We start from the raw sequence: 22,721 nt of genomic DNA, 5'->3' as shown, positions 1-22,721 counted from the left end.
TCCTAAGAAAATGCATATTATTCGAGATACAGTGGATTCTGTATTGATCAATACAGATAACAATAAAAAGTGAGAAAGTTTGTAAATAGAGACAAGAAATTAGATGTTTTGCATGACCAACTCCATACTCTGGACTACTTAAAATTGTTATACACAATTATAAGGCTCTAACATTTTCTCAACCCTCTAATGTCCACTTGATCTATCGCTTGATGTAATTTCTAACATACCTGCATTTACTAATTTCTTCAAAATGCTGATCTTTAATGTAGAACTCTTCCTGAAGTGAAAAATCCACTATCTGTGGTTATAAATGCTTCCTGCACATTAAGGCAGGCATTTTGACCTCACAGATTCCTAGACTTGTTTTTATTAAGATGTTTGAAGCAAAATATAGGAACTTTATTGTGGAATGAAATGAGTTTTCTATGAAATCCATGATATTTTCATTCAGATCTTCAAGGATGAGGACCTAAGCTGAGGAGTGGAAATAGAGAAAAGGGGTGTTTTCACAGAGGAAATAAGGACAAAGAAATGAAACATGGAACTTTGCAAACTTCTACTGAATGATGAGAGGCTATGTTGTACACAGATTTACTAGAATGTTATTATGATTGTAGTGCACAGGATGGAACTGCTATTGACACATAAGCAAATGTCTAATTATAAAGCCAGTGTCACAGTAGATTCCCATGATAATCATGATCTAATTTAAAGGATTACCAGCTAAAATAAATCAATTTTAAAAACAGTACATAGAAACAATCAACAAACTCTAGTTAATGATAGAATGTATGTGGCAGCCAAAAGGAGGAAATTGATTTACTGCAAGTTGTGAGAATTGTTTGCTGAGAGCTTAGGATTCAAGTTACAGATACTAAAATATAAGAGTTTTGGTAAAAGCAAGAGTCCCACCCTCCTCTCTTTCTATAAACAGCCTTGGGACAAGGTTTCTTGACAGTGAATTTTAGTATGTGCAAATTATAATAATATATAGCATCATAGTCCAAGACTTTGTTCAGGCTAGGTAGGATGTTCTTTCATAGCAAGATCTTGTCAAAAATTAGATATTGAATATATTCTACTTTAATTGTAGATGGAAAAAAAGAATGAAAGAATACAGTGACTTATTAAGAAAATTAACTCTGAAGTCATCCTTTTTGAAAATTTAATGTTTTCATTTATCTCACAATACTTCTTGTTTACAGAACTTTTACTGCATTGTCTTTATTTTCTGGAATGGTAAATTATTTTTAATTATGGATACATTGCTTTACAACATTGTATGATTTAGCAGTATAAGATTACACCCTTCAACTATGTTACCGGACCACACCCAAGGCACTCAAAGTCTTCATCATAATCCCTTGTGCTATTTCCCACTTTTCTCTCCCCCTCTCCAACCCCAGTTCTACAGTCAGATTAGTAATTATAACACCTGAGTTCAAATCTGAAGTTCTTTATTCAGACCACTGTGCCTCCTTCCTTATCTTTGCCAAGTGTCTTTGCTTTTCCCATTTGTTTGTGTCAAGCAATATCAAGAAATCTGTGAATCCACACATAATAAATTTAATCAATATTTTCAATTTCTAGTCATCTACTTCAATCTACATGTATTCTCTGTAACTTGTCATCAGTCACTAAATCCATCTTATGATCAGTTAAGATGAAACTTAATATAAAGTTAACCTTTTTCCGAATAACCTCAAATTTTACTGTAACAAAGCCAAGTGTGTTAACCCAGTCATTCTTTAGCAGTTAGGAAGGTGAAAGAGATAATGACAAAGGCCACCTTTATCCTGTTTTCACATTCCAACTGTGTATATTCTATAGCTTGGGATATTATTATAAAAAAAGGAGTAGTAACCTTTGTCTATAATTCCTAGGTTATTCCTTTACTAGATTGGCACATGTTGATATTTTAGTACATATGAATTTGGAGGTTTGTTGATTCACCAAGATAAAGAAACTGGACCCACAAATTTTGGGACTGGGAATATCAATAGCATGAACTTTTTGAAATAGTTTTCAAATATGTCCTAGGATTTCATAGAAAGTTTTTTCTACTCCCTTTGTTTTACAGGATTACTTAGCATATTAGGAGAGCTGTCTATATTTTCCTACTTGTTCATTGCATGTGTACTGGTTCTATGAAGAGAGACATAACAGTTTTAAACTATAAAACAAGGTACAAAATGCAAACTTGGCATAAGACAAAATAATTTAACAGTAATTCTGATCTCTAGCACTATTATTTATATTATAGAGGTATCTTAAACTTGTAAACCCATTGCCATACTTGAGTCCACAGGATACTCTTTCAGAAAGAGAACAAGGAGAAATGGAAGAAGTAATTATTTTCACAAATTGGAAATAGTGTACTAACAATACTACAAAAATCACAAAGGCACTAACATTAGTCTCTTTGCCAGTGAGACAATGAGAAAATTGATGGAAATGCAGTTTCTTTTGTCTTTTCCTTCCCCACTGTTTCCTTTTTAAAGAGTTCATTAAAACATGCAAAAAAGAAAAACAATGAAAATTAGACTAGTACTTGTTTCTAATTCACAACCCCCAAGTATCTTTATTTCTGCTTTATCGAAATTATCAATCTTACCTATCTTTGTGTGAATTTTCTATTTTCAGAAAAAATTTTTTTCAAATGCTTTCAATAAAGATCAAAATTCAGGTTGAGTCAGAAAATGAATCTATGGTTTTTAAATTTTCACTAAGAAATAACTCATGTAAGACCTCAAAGCAGGTGTTCTGATTTTGATACATTATATTTCCAGGGAAATTTTTATTGGATGGTCCAGAATCATGTGCACAACCAGAATCACAGCACAACCAAAAAAAAAAAAAAAAAAAGTTCAAATGATAAAAGCTCAAAACAAGTATTACTACACTCTGGATGTAAGCATGGTTACTTTGTTTACATTGTTTTTCATGAAATTCCTGGGTGCAATGAACTGTTTATTTCCCACCAAAATTAATGTGTTGAAATTCTATGCATATTTGATGGTATTTGGACAAGGAATCATCAGGAGCTAATTAGATATTGAGGGTGGAGGTTTCTTGAATAGGATTAGTGCAAGCTACTATGGGGCCAATGAGTTAGTTTGCTTCCTTTCTGCCATTGGAAAGTTATCAGTAAGAGGTTGGCAGTCTGCATTCAGAAAAGTTTTCAAAATAGATGCCAGCCTGACTGGCACCCTGATATTTAACTTTCAGGCTCCAGACCTGTGAGAAGTAAATTTCTTTTTGTGTATAAGATATCCAGTTAATAATAACTTATGACAACCAAACCTAAGAAACCAGGTTGATCAATCTTAAGATCTACTAATACAAAGAAAAGGAAATTTGGGGTCATTTCATTTCTTGGACATTGTAAAGACCTCAAATTGGCAATGTATTTTTGACTTTTTTTTCTACTCTATCCATTTAATTTCCCTCCATTTGAACAAAGTAACCTCCCTTTTGGTGCTAAAGATATACAGTATTGGCAGAAGACTGTACAACCTACAATAATCACAGACACCTTTATAATGAGTTGAACTAATGTCAGAATATTTACTACTAGAGATGTTATATTTCAATGATACTGCTGAGGTATCTACCTAATAATGTATGCTATCTGCCTCTAAGGCTTAATAATTCTATTTTTGACTCCTCGCCTGATTATTCACCATGTGTAACATCTGATTTTAGTTCTTGTGATTGTTTTGTCTCTTGAGATTGCATTCATTTTCTGCTTCATTGTATGGCTCATAATATTTTTTATTGAATGACTGTCTTATGTAAAATAGAAACTCAGGTAAATCTTTTTTGCAATGCTTGGAGATGTGCAATACTTTCCTATTACTACAACTTTCATGGTTTGTTTTTCTAATTTTAATGGAGTCAGAAGTTAGACTGTGTTGCCACTTTTCAGGCCATACTCTTACCCTTAGGGCATTACAGATTTCATATGACACTGGTAATTACTGGTGCTGTGGGTGGTGACTGTATTTCCAAATGTTATTTTCTCAATGTCTGATCCCCACTCTTGGTTTTGTGTCTCCTCATGTGTGCTTGGTCCCTGAGACAGTCTGTCTCATATCTCTTTCAACTGTATTTTATGGCTGTGTTTATTCTATGTGTATCAGTCTGGAAGACAATGTGAGAGAAAGTGATGTTGTCATTAAGTTCCAGACATGTATATACCCATGTTTCAAGGTAAAACACTCACAAGGTTTCCTGCCTCTCCATCCTCCATGGAAGGCCAGTACCTAGTTACATCTTAACCTCTAGGGAAAGTGTTTTCTCATTTCCTTTTCTACAAGCTGGGAATTCCCACTAGTTCTCTAAATCTTTTGTCCTATAGCAGAAACAGGAATAATGGTCCAGACAGTTTTTCTGCTGTGGCTACAGTGCCCAGCCCCACACATCATAAGTGAAGCTGTCTTGGTGTTACTTCATGAACTTTTCTATGATTTCCTGGTGTAATTTTTAGAAGAAAATGTCTTCAAGATAATAAAAACACCCCTCCTATACTTGTAGTCCAAGCACCTCATGCTCTTGGTCCATCTACATTGATCTTTGTCAACTCATTTTAAGTTTTTAGCTGAATTCTTTCTGGTCAATTTAGCCTCTGACATCTGTGTTAGGGAAGCAACTGCTCAAGATTCATTTCTCCTTAGAGACCCCTGCCCTCTTTTCTCAGATTTAGGGCTAGTTAGTTGTCATGCCACCCAAAGTCTTGTATGGATGCAAGAAAAAAAAAAAAAATTGCAGTTTGCACATTGCTTTTTTTCTGGTTGTAATGGTAAGAGTGAAGCTCTTCCCAACACACTTTATGCCCGAGATAAAACTGAAATCCCAGAACACTTTTTGAAATTAATTTAGAGGATAAGCAAAAGGGTTTATAGGACCTATTTTCAAATAAATATTTCTTGGGTAATTCATACTGACTTATCTTGAAATTTGTTAGTTCTTTAATTCATCCCCTTTTTCCTACCACTCTACTTGTGTTCACATTTGAGCAAGTCAGAAATCACAGCCAGGTACTAAAATCTTCTGCAAGACATGTGCTTTCCCTGTTTCCTGGTTGCTTATCTCTCTCCTCTTTGAGATCCTATGATGCCTGTCAGTCACAGTAATGAGCAAGACAAGAATTGAGGGCTGTTTATCTAAGGAGAACAGAGTTGCTTTTGCTTCGGCATTGTTCTTATCCCAGATACTCTATTGTTTTCGTTTATCACCAGATCACTTTTCACTTTTCTCAGATTTCCTCTCACGTGCCACACACACAATTCTGAATGAAGGCCAAAAGGGCACTAGAGGCCAAAAGTGCTTTTAGTAACAAAAAAATTGTTTTCACTAAAAGTTTTTTTCAGTTAGATAGGGAATCATGAGATACTGCACATTTGACCAAATAACTGTAAAAGCATCACTGGTGACTTTCTGTATTATTTTCTTTGACTAGGAAATAGACATGAAAGTGAGTCAGTAACAGGTGTGTATGATGCTTGAGAGCTCTGTACAGAAGTGAGGACAGACTATGTTACCTACATATTCTCAGCCTATCTGCTGTGTGACCTGTCGTTTCTAGGCTCCATGGCGAAGTGTGGAACATAGGTTGTGTTTGTGAAAGGGAACCAAAATGCAGTTATTTCTTGAGACTCATACAAGTATATGTACAAATCTTGCTAGAATTGAAGTCAATTTATCCAAACCCTGATTTTGTCTTTAGTTTACCAAGCAACATGACCTCAGAAATTTAATCATTTAACTTTGCTTTAAAAATTAGTCAAAGAGGGCCTCCCTGGTGGCGCAGTGGTTGAGCGCTGGGTTGCGAAGCTGCCTGCAGCCTCTGCAGCACCTGTTCGATCCCTGGCCACTGGGTGACAGTCCCATGGGGCACGCAGACCTCTCCTGCCGCCCGCTGCTCCCCTCAGCAGTGTACTTCGTCAGTCTGCCTGTTCTGCTCTCTGCTCTGACTCTGGTGAATTCTCTCACCCTTCCGTACTTCTGACTGTGCCCACTGCTTGTATAAATAAATAAATCTTAAAAAATTAATCAAAGAAAAATGTATATTCTCTGCTATGTCTCATGCATTGTATTTCTGCAATTCTGGAAAAATGGTTGAGGAGAAAAACACAAATTTCAAATATAGATAATTTGTAGATCCAAATTTTAATTCTGTAAACCTTTAATTTCTTTTGGTCCTATGGAGACACAGTTTATACTGCCTATCAGACTATATTCCTAGTTAATTTCTTAAAAATTCTAAAGAATTGTGATTATGGAAATTTAAGTTATTTTTCAAAATCTCAACCTCTAATAGAAAAGCTCAATTCTATACCTATAGATCATATATATAATCACTGTATGTACATACATGCACAACTGTATACATATTATATATATATGAGACAATGAAAGACAATGTCCTTATTAAAAAAAATAAACAGTTTGAAAAAACTCAAAGGAAACAAATAATTGGTAATAAAAATTGCTACTTATTGCATTTCATGTCTATACTAATTTTCATTATCGGTTCAGAAACAAATTAATCCTAAAAGTAAAATCCTGACATATTGAACACATTTATTCTCAAGGCATTCTGGTCACAAACCTTGTTATATCACTTAATATTAGGTTATCTCTATTGGAACAAACAAACATTCAAAATGAAGAAAAGTGAGTACTGTTTGGAAGTCATTTGGGGTCACAGTATTGAGGAATGATATTTCAGACAAACCCAACAGAGATGACCATGTTTTCTCTCTAGTATATCCACTATAAAAAAAACCCTTTTGTTCACTTTGCAGCTGGGCTATGATTGATAGGCAGTGCCAATCAATTCATGGAGTTTGTTGATGTTTGCTGTCATGGCTAAATGCCCTGTGAAGTTTGTAACAGAGTGATGGGCAGGATTTCAGTCTGTTGGTGGTTTTCTTTAAATAAGGTGGAGCCTAATGATAAATGGGATTTAACCTAGAGAGACCACCATAAGCACCGATAGAATTTCCCTCAAATCAAGTCCATATCTGCACTAAAAAAAAAAAAAAAAAAAAAAAAAAAGCACAAAAACTCCTACATCTCATTTCTTCCTCCAAGGATTTGATCACATCCTTTGTCCCACATGCAATGGACTTTTTCTGAAATTTCACATCTCAAATCGTATTCATGTTTTGTGCCATGAATCAACACCTAATTCAGCCAGAAAGTTCTACAACCTTTTCCTAGAATGAAGTTCCCATTGTTAGCAAGTGATTGACCAAAGAGTAAGTGTTTGTGGCAGTAAAACTAGAAACTGGACATGGGGACTGAAGTGAGCCTATGACTGTATAAGAGGTGTCACTTTAAGTGTAGTGCACACCTAGGGCTACAAAAACAAAACAAAACAAAAAAATGGGATGTTGCAAATAAAGCAAGTGTAGTAAGCCCTCTCAGAGCCTGCTACTTTGACAGTATAAGAGGGGCTCAGCATCCCAAACTCAATCTTTGCCTCTTAGTCTGTTATGAATGCTTGTATCTTTTAAGTATATAGTTACACAACATGGATCTCCATTTATAGTTTTCCTCAGTCCTGAAAATATTGTTAGTTGTTTCTGTGTATAACCTATAACAATTATTTATACAGTTTTATAGAATAACCAATTCTATTATAATATCTAGTTCCCTCAGGTATAATTGATGTTCTTTGAAGAAAGAAACTATACTATTCAGAACTTAGCAAAATATTATGCATACAATTCTTAATTGATTCCTATTTTTAATGAAGTGAGAAAAGTAATTCACTAGTCAAAAAGCTTAAATTATACAATTGTAGACTACGTGATGATCTACTGTACTGAAAATTTTTGCCTGTTTTATAAATACATTGGAATATTTCCTATAAAGGGTGCATCCAGGAAAATTCCCTATTTGTTTGAAAAAAAAAAAAAACAAACAAACATAGCATCTCTATTGTCTTTGGGCACAGAAAGAGTGGAGAGGAATCTTAATAGAATGAATCAAGGCTTCTAAGTGTCAGGAGAATAGCACTTAGATTAACATTCTTTTCAGTTTGATTGAATGAACATTTAGATTAGTATAGACATGGTTTTTATTAAAATTCAGCCTCATTATTCATAATACATCCTCAGTTTCTATTAGGGCCATTTTATATAAAATAAGAAGAACTAGGTAACTATGAGGTCATTTCATGGGCATTTTGAAAGAGTCTTTTCAGCAAAATGTCATAACATCTATAAATTTCCTATTGTATCTTTTTGTTAATCATTCTTTTTCTTGCTGTCTTCCTTAAAAATAGAAACAGAACAGAGAAAAACACTAAAAAAATTATTACTCTTCCCTTGGTTTGTGGGTTATATTATCTTATGTGATTTACAAATGACTATATAATTCAGATGATCAAAATATATATTTCTCATACATATTAGGTCTTCATCCACAGGTCCTTACATCTACCCTAGGAAAATATTAAGTGCTGTAAGTGTAAAAGGTATCTATTATTTTGTTGATGAAGACAACTTTCAGAAAACACCCGAGTGTGGGGACTGAGTGCCAGGGAAATTTAAAAGAATAGAGGATGGGACTTGGAGTCTCCTTCCCTGGATTTCCTGGGAGTGAACAGAATTTAGAGATGGAGTTAAATTGTCAAAGACTGCTAATATAGCCATTGGTGCCTATGGAATGAAGCCTCCACCAAAGCCCTAGAGGAAGGGACATCAGAGAACCCCTGGAAGGGTGCTTGTGATTATCTGGGAGCAATGGCATGCCTGGTGGGAGCCAGGAAACTCTGTGCCTATTCCCCATACCTTGCCCTATGCATTTATTCCATCTGATTTTTGGTTCATATCCTTTAGTTTCCTTCATAATAAACTGGTGATGTGTGCCTTCCTAGCAAATGAGTCAAACCTGAGGTGAGTGTTCTGGAAAGTCTGACTTATAATTAAACAGTCAGAAGAAGCACAGATAAAAATCTGGATTTAACAAACATGGGGCATATGAAGTCTGAGGAGGGGATTATATGGAATAATGTGTAGCTAGTTGGTCAGAAGTCCAGACAATGATGTGGGGCATTTGAAATAGAGAACAGTCTTGGGAGACTGCACATATGTTCCTAGTATCTTGAAGAAATTGGAATCTGTGCTAGAATTGCAGTAATAGGTACTGAAATCACAGGGTAAAAGTCAATGTAGTTCTAAGTCCAGTTCTCCATGTTGTGTCTAATCTCAATCTCTGAGACATAGATGAGCAAGTAGTATATATGCCTGACAATGTAACACATGGCTGCTGTTATTATAGAGACTGGAAATGAACATAGTGCCTTACAATTAATGCAAGCGTGATAGGAGATCACCAGTGTGAGCAAAACAGGACAGTTGTTTTTTTGTCGTAGATGGTCCATTCTGTAACTATAGTCTAATATATGAATTCTTCCCGTATCTTGTTACCTTTGCCACCATAATTACTGACTCTCATATCTTTTCATCAATTCCTCCAACTAAAGACCAGCTCTGTTCCAGTTCCTAAGACAGTTATGTTAAAGGCAATTTGTCAGTGGTTTTATTGCCGCTTCTCATTTATCCAGTAAGACTTAACACAGTTTTAGATGAAAATTCAGCTCCTCAAGAAATTTTCCCTAACTACATTATCTACTGTCCCTTCTAGCAGGCCTCGTTATCTGGAAAACCACTGACTGGCTTGAGGATTTTTTACTTCTCCTCTTTGAATTATTTCTTCATTTTTTTTTAAAGAGGACCAATATCACAAATCCCACAGCCTCTATATCAAAACTCATGAGACAGGATATTTATACATCTGATCAGTATCCATACATAATAATAAAAAGGGTAATGAACCAAAAAAATACACAATCAAAATAGCTTTTTTCTATAACCCTACACAATTTTATACAATATGCATTGTTTTCTTGATTTTATCAATACTTTATACTTCAGCCTGAGGATGGTCAGAACCTGCTGTCCTAAAATTTATGACTCTGACATAGGATTATTTTAGCTAAAGGCAATTGAGATACAACAGACATAGGAAAGGTTCTCTATCCTCCAAAATTGCTAAACCAAACAAACAATAAAGGTACAAATTTCTCCTTTATAGAGTCAGTTTCCATTTATACAAATGTCATCCTGTCTTGAACCAGGAAAACGAGAATGACCAATGGTACTATTTTAAATTGTATTACTTTATGCTGAGGTAATGTTGGTTGACAACACTGTGTGATTTAGCGGTATAGGTTCATAACTTGTCACATGTATGTGACCACACCATGACCAGCATCAGAGCACCAATAGTCCCCCACCATAGTACATTGGGTCCCCTCATTCCTTTGCCTCCCACCTTTTCTGGTAGCCTCCATTCTGCAGTCAGATTTCTTGAAATTTTTTTGGTTTAATTTACTCCTTTACTTTGTTTCTTTATATTCCACCTCTGTGTGAAATCATCTAGTATTTGTCTTCCTACTGACTTATTTCAGGAAACTTTTCTTTCCACTTGAAATAACTTGAATCTGTAATGCAAAACTTACTGACAATTCTTATTTACCATACATTTTCTAGTCACCTTCCCCACAACTTTCTGCCTATCTTGGCCCCAGAACACAAACTTCCTTTCTTCCACTTGGTTAAATGGCATTCAAGCCTCTGGGTATATCCACCTCTTTGGATTTTTATTTCTTTTATCTGAAGCTCTCTACGAACATGTAATACACATTTTCCCTTGTAATCTCTGTTTAAACAGTTTGAGTTTGCTTCTCTTGCCTATTACCCCTGGCTTTGCTCATCTCTTTAGAAGTTGTGAGGTTTCTCTCTCCTTGAACTTTAGTGCCTGCATTTTCACTTTTCAACCTGTGTCCACAGAGATAAATACCATGCTTTCTTCATCTTGGATCCTTCTCTCATGAGTTTGGACTTAGTTAAGTGTCTTCATCTAGTTATACAATGTTACTACCGGTTTCAAGAGGGAAGGGTGGGGAAAGGCTGCCAAAGTTTCAGATGAGTACAGGGTCTTAAAATTATGTACCTAATGTCATATTTCTATTCTATTTATAGTCTTACAGTTTCTCTATTACATGAGTATACAGCATCTGCATTTCCCATATTTATGATTCCTAGCTGACACACTTTCCATCACTCATTCAAAATTCTGCATGAAAACTTTCTGTGATCAACAGTTACAGGTGTGTTGTAGGAAATATGAACCCAAGTCCTCCCTCATCCTGCCAGTACCTTCATTCAGAGGTTTGAACCAAGTATGCATAAAGGACTTTGTCTTTTCTTACTCATATATATATATATATTTCTTTTTTTTTAAGAGTACACAGTGTGCCTGTTCAGTTTTTGAAGAGTAGGCATTATTTTCTTAAGAGAGCAATAATGAAAGAAGAATGTATCATTCTTCATCAGCCAATGGGCTGAAAATTGCTGACAGCAAATGTTGTTAATAAAACCACATTAAATGGAAAGAATGAATTTGGCAGTTAAGTGAAAGATTCTTAGTGGCAGGGATGCTTTATTTTGTTGGATTGGAGAAATTGACATTTATCATATACAGACTGGCATCAGAAATGAACACAAAGAGAACAACTTTTCTCCATGTGTGAATGTATATATGTGTGTGTATGTATATGTGTGTGTATCTATATATATACATAATAGTGAAAAGGATAATGTATATACACACACACACACACACACAAACACGGAGAAAAGTTCTTTTTTGTGTTCATTTCTGATGCCAGTCTGTATATGATAATTGTCAATTATATATATATATATGTGTGTGTGTGTGTGTGTGTGTGTGTATATATATATATATATAATGTAGGGGGGAGGAGAGAGACAGAGAGAGAGACAGAACATGAAACTGTCACCTGGGAAGCAGCGAACTCAGATCTCATATTGTGTCATTGTTGTAGCTATTTGTTTCGAAATGCTTTCCCCAGGAGAGCCAGCAATCCCTCCCCACTCTGAACTATCAAGTTTCAGACTACAAGTTTTCAATGGCAGCCAATCTGGAGAGTTGCATATATCTACCCCTAGACAGCTGCATTATGGAACTAAAAGAACTGCATCTAAATTCATGAGCCGATAAAAAGTAATCTGGCTAAAGTCTTTTTTTATACCAGAATATACAATGATAATCACACCCCCTTGAATTACAAATGTTCCATAACCATTCAAACTGGTACTGAGTTACTGACATTATTTGAAGTAATGACATAATAAAACACATTTTAAAAGACAAACCCATAATTTACTTACTTCTCACTTAAAAAGTGTTTCAGAAATCTTTTGAGATCATAATTGATAGAACACCATGATTTCATAGACCATCAAAGACTTGAATAGGTTTTAATAAAACAGGAGAATTTAAGTGGCTCTAGATTGCTTGCTAGCTATATTTAATCTCCAACTTCTCCTAAGCTTAACAAACTAAAGCTACAACTAAAAATTAAAACAGTGAGATTTTAAAATTAACTACAATTATGTTTTTTTCTAAAGGGAATGTAATAAATCACAAATCTCTATCTCTAAAATTATTTTTTAAGGTAAATATGTCGAGAATCCCTAGTCTAGACTAATCACGTCATAGTACAGATGCATGTGTTCAATAAACTGAAATGAAATAATGTTGGCAAAAAGCATTTATAATTCCTTTTAAATCCGTATTTCCATGGTTAAGGATTCAAACCTTATTGTTAAATTATCTTGGTTAATGGTGAGCTGGGAATTTGTATCACTGGCCACAGATGGCTTCAGGAATTTTTCAGTGGCTTTGTGGGTTTCACTATCCAGTTAAATTAATCAATTATGTGGAAACATATTGATACTTAATAATGGTAATTACCTGATATTTGTTTTATGAGTTTCAATCCAATTATTTGAACCAGCTCTTTAACATCCGACACATATGCATGGTTTTAGTGAACAATATTTATGTGCATGTGCCTAAATTTAAAGCAATAGAAGGTAGGCACTTGGCACAAACCTTAAAATTAAAACCTATAATGTCAAAGCTAGCAATTCAAGATCACTTAAAAAGTAATACACATATATATAAAATAAATATTTGGAGAAAAGGCAGCATGTCCTTTGAGCAATGGCAATTAAATTATGAAAGACCATATTGTTGCATTGAGCAACACCGCACTGCAAAGACACGGGAGTTGTGAAGAAGGCTACATAATGCAGGGTGCTGTTGAAAGCAAGATATTGGCCATTTTTTATTGATAGAATAATCATACAGCATCAGCTATGTGCATTAGGAGGACAAGGAGAAAAGGATGGATGAAACTCAAGAATGTCATCTATGTCTTGGGGAGACATGAGGCTGCTGACCATGTTATTAGCTTGATGACCAAGTGTTGTAATAGAAGCTGGACCCCATAACCCTGGCCATGGTCCTAATCTTATCAACAAGGCATTGCACTGATCAGCTTCTGGGGTCCCTGGCCCCAGGGGCATTCCCAGTAATGCCTCAAGATATATGAGTCAGGAGTAAGTTTATGCATCCATCCTCAGCCCCCTGGGCATTACCGGTCATACCTCTTGATGCATACCCTTCCCAGCATGATCAAGCTTTCTGCTCTTCATTGATATGAAAGGCACCTTGTAAGGTTTGGCTCATATGACTGTGACTGGACAGTTCTGACCTTGGTATAGGAATGCAGAACTGCAAGTAACTATAATGGTGGCTGAACAGGCTGCTTAAGTCTAGTAGACCCACACTCTATATATCTATTCAAGTTCTTGATTTGAGCAATGCCAAATCATAACTAAGGCTTAAGAATGCTCAGAGACCCCTGAAAAACATGGCTTTAGACAGAAAGGCAGAGAAATAGAAGTGAGAAACTAAGGTAGGGCCTCCCTGGTGGCACAGGCAGTTGAGCACCGCACTGTGAAGTTGTCTGCAGCCTCTGCAGCACAGGTTTGATCCTGGCCGGCTGCTGAGAATCCCACAGAGTGTGGCAGACCTTTCCTGTCTCACCTGCTGCTCCCCTCAGCAGTGTATTTCGTCAGTCTGCCTGTTCTGTTCCCCGCTCTGTCTCCGGTGAATCCTCTCACCCTCCCGCTCATCTAGCCTGTACCCCGGTTCTTGTATAAAATAAATAAATCTTAAAAAAAAAAAGAAACTAAGGCATAAGGCATAAGACATAGGAAGCTAAATGAAAGGGCCATTTGAACATAATAGGGACAAAAAAATGAGTAAGGTACAGCACAGACTTTAAATGGAGCACCATCATGCTGTCATTGACTTCACGAAAGATAAACTATCAACTTTCACTCATTTATCTCAAGAATTACAGGTTCTATTGAGTGGGCCAAGACCTCTTGGATGAGTAAAGGAGAAAACTGACCCATTTTCACCTAAGTAAGTGATTAGAAAAGATTAATTCCAGTTTTTTTTTTAAAAAGTTAGACAATTTAATTTACTTTTGAGGAATATAAATACCTTTCTAGGAATATGTAACCACGACTGACTGTAAACTATGCTAGTATCAATAATATAATTAAAGATGATGGGAGGGAACAGGTGTGGGAGGATAGGGAGGTAGGGGCTTCCTAAGGTGTTACCAGAACTGGAAATCATACATATATATACCAGAAAGAGATCTTAGAGGCAAATCAGCACAACCCTCTTATTTTACAAATAAAGTAATTGAGCCAGTGAGGTATGTATTATTATCAGAGATAGTTCTAGGCATAATTTGGATTGCAGTTGCAATCACAGTGTACAATATAAGATCACACTCAAGTTTGTTAATATAATTTTGGTGTAATATTCATTCCTCCATATGTGCACATACACCGCTCAATGCCCACCAAACCAACACTGCCAATACCCTATCCCCTTCCCTCCCCCCGTTTCCTCTAGTAAACAGTAAATTGACACTCAAGTTTTTGTGCCACATTGCAAGTATTCGTAAGCTTTCTTTCTCCAAATAAATCATTTAAAAAATGTGAATTTTCCAAGCACTTGTCCCCTATTTACTTTGCATTTATATAATAGATGCTGTTCAGTATAGTAATGGGCCAATGATGGAATTCTTCAATCTTTTCAGTAAATGATTTAAAGGAAGATAGAAGAGGACAGTGAGGGAAAGGAGAAAATGGTGCTAGAACGTACTGGAAAAGGAGTTATCATTTGTAAAGTGGATAAGGAGAATGAAGGTGCTCATTAAAATAAGTATTAAGTTTCAGTCTAGAGTCCTGATGTGGAAATAATTCAGCAATTATGTTGATTTTTTTTTTTACTAAACATTACATCACAAGTTTCCACATTGATCTACTTTCTAGTTCTATTTGTCAATCTGTACATGTTCTTTTATTAGTTTTTTTTTTTCCTGTGGGTGTGGAAGTTTGTGTATTTCTCTGATGTCCTTTTATCTAGCATGAACACATGGGCTCCCTAGAGACCATATGAGAGGCAGCAGAAAGCAATGGTTGAGAGCACAGGCTCGGGAACCTGAATTTGCCCACAAAGCACAGCTTGTGACTAACTCACTGTGCACTCTGGGACACAGCTCTTCGGTGCTTCACTTGTAAATGAGGATAATAACAGTGCTTACCTCACAGGATTGTTGTGCCAAGTAAGTAAGTTAATGGGAATTACAGAGATTCGGTTTTCAGTTTATGGTGTTAATACAGAAAACCCAGAAATGTTTTAGATGTTTCCAGCTGTCAAGTACACTGACAGGCTGAAGAAACTCCGACCCGCCCATGAATGTCACTGGACAAATGATTGTTTATATAGAATTTCTCTGCTTATGAAATGTGGAAGATAAGAATTCTTTACAATTAAGGAGAAATCATGCTGAAAAGAAACTGAAACCCCAACTTAATCCTAACGAGATTGAGAGATTTGCAGAAAATAGATCTGAAGTGAACAAAAATGTGGATATCACTCCAGAAAACCGTACAGGGCAGGAGGCATTTTTTTCTTTTTTTTTTTTTTTGTACCAAAAGAGGTATCTCTGAATCTATGCATTTTTATATACAACTCGTATCTCCAAAGATGAAACAGTATAGTGTGCAGTGAAAGACTAGTGAAGAGGGGCCAAAGTTAAACTTTGAAGCTTATTTTTCAGTTTCTATTAAAATGTCAGACTCTAGGATTCGGAATGTCCTAAGGATTTTTTGTATGAAGTTTAACACATACTTAATATCTATTTACTCCTCACACAGACCTTTGCTAAATACAGACATATAAAGGGGGTTTAGGTCAGTGTGCAAAGCATTGTGCTAACCTGAGTTGCAGTCCTTGGAGTGAAGGAATTAAGTCTATATATGACATTGACAACAATTTCAAGCTTGTCTGGGCTTCAGTTCCCCACTCTATATATTGAGAATTGGATTACTAATGTCCATTTCAACTCTAATATGTTATGAAAGTTACAGTGGAGCATACTGTAAAGAACAGGGCACTTCTAGGCAGAAACTATTTTGGGCTTTCTTACTAAATTATTGTTTGACCTTAAATCAGTTATTTAACAGTCTCTTCTCAATTACAAAATGAAGTGTCAGACTATTTGATCTCTAAAGTTTCTTCTAGGTGTAAAAATCTATGACTCAATTCATGACCCTGTCCTCAAGGAGCATTCCATCCAGTTAAGGAGACAAGATATGTACATAAAAAGGTCAATAGCAATATCAGCCAAAAATAGAACAGATGTCACAAGGCAATGGATGCCTTAATGCCAAATAAATGGGGCAGATGGTAAGTGATATAAATGTGAGGCAGGAAAGATTGTTCTGGAGTATAATAGTAATAAAATAAAAAGTTCAAGAAAAGTCATGCAGCAGATCCTTAAAGGGTAGATTAGATCTACTACAGGGAAAATCTGAGGTGGGACTGGGGCTCATAGTGAACAAATCTGAAAAATAGAGCTTACCTTGAGAGTTGAAAAAGAGCAGAGTGGAATCAGAAAGGAAATGGAAATAGGTCCATTGTTTTATTTAGGTTTTCTTTTTAAATGATGCTTTATATCAGGGACTCATCTTTGAGTAATAAATAGAATGGATACTTCTTTGTTTCCTGACTGAACACTTCTCTATTGAGTACCTATAAAAAGCAGGATATTGTGCAGGACTGAATGGAAAAAGTGGAAGTTATAACTTCATTTGCTGGTATTATTGATGATACCACTTATGTTCTTTGTGCATTATTTATCCTAAATATTTAAAAAATTTACTACCACAAGGATTGTTCAATGCAAAGTAAAAGCCAAACAATGTAAGACCAATGTTAAGCGGCAGATTCTTTGAAGTTGGGGGGAATCTACAATTTTGGAGTTGCACTACTACTAGCAAGTATTTGACAAACAAAAGGTGCTTAAACCCTGGGCTATATGCCTGGGACTTCAGAGGAGTCAGTGGACCTAAAGCTTTGCATCACAGGCAAGGCTATAAAAGTAATATTTTATAATGTTGGTAGAAAATCACACTGCTTACCCTTGATTTCTTGAGAAAAGATTCTTAAACCCATCTGGAAGAAGAGTAACATTCTTTGAATGAAATATGCTGAAATTTGCTTATATCTGGGACAGATGCTACACAAGGTAGAAGTGTTTTATTCACTCCTCTCACATAGCTTGACTAATGCCTCTCCGGTTCCAAACCATACCCTTGATTCAATGACCAATATCAATCAGAGATATCAAAAGTTTTCCCCTGCCCTAGAGTAAGATTTGAACTTTCAATCTCAGAAGCTGTCCACTCCACTAACAATGTATTCAAATAGGAAGCAATATTTAATGAATGCTGAGTTTCAGAGCAACAGCATGAAGATAGGGAGAGCCTTAGGAGTTGCTGAAATGAAAAGGGCTCTTCTCTTAATTTCAAATATCAGATGACTTGAACAGTACATGGCATCTTAGTCATCTGAGCTTTTTAAATGTGACATTGGCAGGACGTACAATATTCAGCTCTGTGGTACCTGAATAATTGAGGCTTTGAAACATCAAAGTGTTGACACCTTCAAATGCTAAAGTAGCTTTATTTAAAAGGCATTTCCCACAAAAGACTAATGCTGCCATTTGAGATCAATGCATTTCTCTGAAACACAGTGTCCCCACATTTTATTGAAACATACTTGTTTACCACATATTGATTAGCTGTGTCCCATGTGCAGAATATATTTGATTAAATACTTTTTTTTTTTAAGATTCATTTATTTATACAAGCACTGGGTAGAGTCAGAAGTGCAGGAGGGTGAGAGAATTCACCAGAACCAGAGAGGGAAACAGAGCAGGCAGACTGACAAAATACACTGCTGAGGGGAGCAGCGGGCATGGCAGGAGAGGTCTGTCGCGCCATGTGTGACCCTCACTGGTGGCCGGGGATTGAACCCTCGCTGCAGAGGCTGCGGGCAGCTTCGCAGTCCAGCGCTCAACCACTGTGCCACCAGGGGAGGCCCTAAATGCATTTCTTTGTAATAACATAATGCCCAGCAGAATTAAGAATGACTTTGGTGGGGAAGGGCATCATAAACATGATTTATTTCTTAAGCAGTAAACTTTCTTCAAGTCACTCAATGAGTCAGAATGAAGATTGGAAGATAATCAAGTTTACATTAAGTATTATATATTCAACAATAGCAACAATAAAAATGATTCCCTTTACTCAATCGTTCAGTGATATGAAAGTGAATACTCTATATTCCGTCAATGTAGAGGTGCTAGGTGCAGAGAGAAAAAAAAAAATAGAGTACATGTTGCTCAAATTGAGCCTGGACTCTGTTAGTGGATTTTTGAAGACAGACAATTGTTATGGGGGTGATGTGTTCAAGATAGGAGTACAGAGAAGGGGGGTTAGTTTTACCAGAGCACAAAGGGATCATGCATGTATGTATGTGAGGATATCCACCAGTCTTTCCAGAGGAAATTGAAGCTAATGTATAAAGTATGAAAAGGAAGTTTCCAGGCAAACAGAAAGGGAAAATTTGGTAGGGACCCAGTAAATGACAATTGTGTGAAAGTGTACAGAATTGAAGAGATAAGATATGTGCTATATAAAATGTCAAAATGGTTAGCTCCTCTGGTTCAAAGGGGCCTGAAATGAAGATGATGCAAGGAGGGGGAAGAAACAGAGGGTTTTGGCACAGGTAGTTTGGTGGAGGGTGAGTGGAATATGTGCACACGTGGAAGAACAAACATTAGTTCCAAAATTAAAAGATAAAAATTGAAAGAAGAAAATAACAATGAAAGTGGCTAAAATAAGAAATGAGGTTGGGGAGGAAAGAAAGGAAGGACCACAGGAGAAATAAGTTTGTGTACCATGGTTAGTTTAAACTTCTTGCTGAGGTATTACAGGATTTTAATTCAGGAAAATCAAGAAAGGGACTGTTTTTCTGTACTATAAAGATGTGAAACATGAGACTGAAATGTTTACGGTAAGAATTTCAGTAAAATGGAAAGGTGAAAGGTACAGGAAATAGAGTATCTGATGGAACCAGGATGGTGAGGAGGAAGAAGGAAGAAGTAGAGATAACAAGTTAGGGAAAGAAGGAAATTCATCTGAAACTGACTGCTTTCAGCAAAGCAAAAGCCTCAAATACACAGGTACTCAAATTCATTCCTTGTACATATTCTGGCCATGTACTGTGTGGTGATCTCTCCTAATCCTGGGAATCCGATAGTGAACAAAGCATTCAAACTTGTCTACCCTCGTGGAATTTATTTTCTGGTTATGTGGAAATCACCCAAAGAAACAAGCTCATATCTTTTCCATGCAATTTTTTTTTTTTTTTTTTTTAACCAGGACCTTCTGGGAGAACACTTCTACTTTCGTTATCTAAATCACAGAATATGTCATATAATGAGTCAGACTGGGTGGGGGTGGGGGCAGGGAGCAGGATTTGGAAGAAAAAAATCAAGAGGGCAGTCAACCAACTCTCAGGGCAAGGCTGGACCAAACTTTAGAATGGGAAATATCAAAGGGGACCTTTAGCAGTAATCTATTCCCCTTATAGAAACTTTAGAATTTACAGTTAGTATTAATAAAAATTTAAAAATACAACAATTAGATATAAGCAAAAATAGGCAAGATAATTATGAAGAAATGTGAAATGCAATAGAATTGAAAACTATATCTAACATATTAAAGCACATTTTCAACTTAGCATTACAAATATGAAATGTTTATTGTAAATATCATCATTCCTTGCTCTTTCAAATACTTAGCCAGCTTCTCTTTCTGATCTCCTAATTGCTTTAATTAGGACTCTATAAACTGCCCAGATCTTACTATTACAGGGAGGTTTTTGATACTATTGATATGCTTTCTTAAACTGCAGGAACATAATGAAATGCTGAATCGAGGACAAATTTCATGATAAACTAACAAAAAAAGAACTTTCAAAGGATATTTTTTTTTCTCTTCTGTGCAGAGAACATTTCCATCAGTGTTTGAATATAGGCATGTCAAAGACAAAAAGAATTTATAATACACCTCAAATTTTAACTTTCAAGACAGGTGTGTATATCATCTTTATTCTTCTCTAAGTCACAATTCAACTGTTCTCCATAAAAATTAAGTTTATCCACACAATCCTTATAACATGTTGATAGTTTCTTCATGCACAATCTTATCTCTGCTTATCCCTTCCAATCTGAAATTTCACTATTTTATTTTCAATTTCTGTCACCAATCAAATGGTCTCATTCATAGAAGACTGAAGAAGTGCCCTGCGTTCTCTTTTTTAGCCAGTTTATCCATTAATATTCATGAAACACTGAGCTGTTTTTTTAGTAAAAAATATGAATGCTCCCCAGTGATTGGCCCTCCATCATTATTCCAGAACAACCTCTTAGGCCTCTCTTCTCACCAAAATGAATCCTTTGCATAAATTTGCTGAGACTGTTTACAGACCCACAGAAGACACCAGCACTCCTACCCCCACTTAAGAACAGCTACTTAGAATGTATTTCCTCTATCTCCCATATAAACGTAGGCAGTTTCACAAATTCATACTGTTTCCTAAAACAGATCAAAGTTGTCCTTCCATTAGGCATTCTTGAGTCATCCCAGTTGAAATAACTCATCTATTCTTATGTCATTTATTAAATATTACCTTGCCTTGAAATATAAACCATGAGTGATTGTCTTTTGGAAATTATTATTGTAATTTTTAATCTGTAATTTTTACACATTTGCATATTTCACTGAGAAGATGTGTTATGCATATGCTGATTAAGGCCCTTCCTTTTCCCATGTGGATATGCTGGGCCCAATTAAGACTTTTTCAAAGCAATTGTAGGCCTCTGTCAAGCTGTCCCAAGGGTAAGGAGTTAATCAGATGACTTTGGCCCTTTGTGCTTTTCTTTCCCATTAAAACATAGTATATTTTATTTCCCTACTACTTTAGTTATCTAATTCACTCTGGCATTTCCCATTCTAAAGTTTGGGAAACCAGTCTTGCCCTGAGAGTTGGTTGACTGTCCTCTTGGTTTGTTTCTTACAAATCCTGCTCCCCCCACTAGTCTGGCTCTTATATGAAGTATCCTGTGAATTAGATAACTAAGGTAGAAGGGAACTACTACTTTCCCTAAAACATAGTATATTTTATTGGCAAAGTGCTGACATTAATCAACTGTTTAGCTTTCTTGGGTTAAGAACTTTTTAAAGTTTTATAGCTTTAGGACTTTAAGTCATAAAGACACTTACTGTGTCTTAGTGATGGGTGATTTTGTTACAGTATCTTGCGTCCATTGATGGCAAATTGAAAATATAACACCAGTATTTTATTATTTTAAAAGTAGAAAGTCCACTGAATAATAAATTTTACTAATTTTTAAAAGTTAAGGCTCATTAAAAACGAATTCTATGCCTTGTGAATAAATTTCAAAAATTTTCAATATTTAGACTTTTTTGTATTTTATTATTTCAAATAATTATTTCTCATACTTGAAGTGGAAAAGAAGATCAGGAATATTGTTCACTAGCATTTTAAGACTTGACACTGCCAAACTTGAATATGAGTTAACTATGTAGTTACATATAGCTGCTCTTTTATGGATGTCAAGGGTGTAGTGCTACCATCTGAATAATGTCAAGGTCATCTTGAAGAGATGGCTATCTTAGAAAGGCTAGCTATGAAGTAAAACCCAATACTGGAAACTCAAAGTAAGTAATATTTACAAAGACCTTGCCAAGCAAATGTCACCAAATGGAGCAGAGTTAAAGCAATGGCATATTTTCTTAAAAGATAAGCATTTGTGCCATTGTTTGAAATTTATATCTCCCCTCTCTTCTTGTAAACATGTCATATCACCATACCCAGCAGCAAAATTCTCAAAAAATGATTCCTCAAAATTCCTAAGTGAACAGAATCCTTTATTTGCTTTAAATACACAGCATTTCATAAGGCAGGTAGGACTGCGCTATGGTAGGGTGAGGGAACTGTGCATATAATGAAGTTTTGCCTCTTTGTGTCCTTTCCATCCTTTCATTGATCCATTTAGACTTTCCTGATGTCTTTATGAAGACTTTCATTAAGGAAGCCTTAGAAAAACAAAAAATACCTGAAAATGCCCACTCCAACCACCCACTGTGGTGTATTGAAATGTCTGGTATGAGGAGTTAAACTGAATAGATCTGTATAGTGGAATTTTTAATTATCTGTTTTGAGAAGTAAACACACACACATACTTTCAGAGAAAGTTTTAAGAAACTAAACTTCCAGGAAACATTTTTTTTAAAGTATCTAAC

Source organism: Talpa occidentalis, unplaced genomic scaffold (assembly GCF_014898055.3).
Source record: "Talpa occidentalis isolate TD23 unplaced genomic scaffold, MPIMG_talOcc4v2.1 talOcc4.13, whole genome shotgun sequence".
Lineage (NCBI taxonomy): Eukaryota > Metazoa > Chordata > Mammalia > Eulipotyphla > Talpidae > Talpa > Talpa occidentalis.
The sequence above is the reverse complement of the archived record's forward strand: the minus strand, read 5'-3'. Positions refer to the sequence as shown.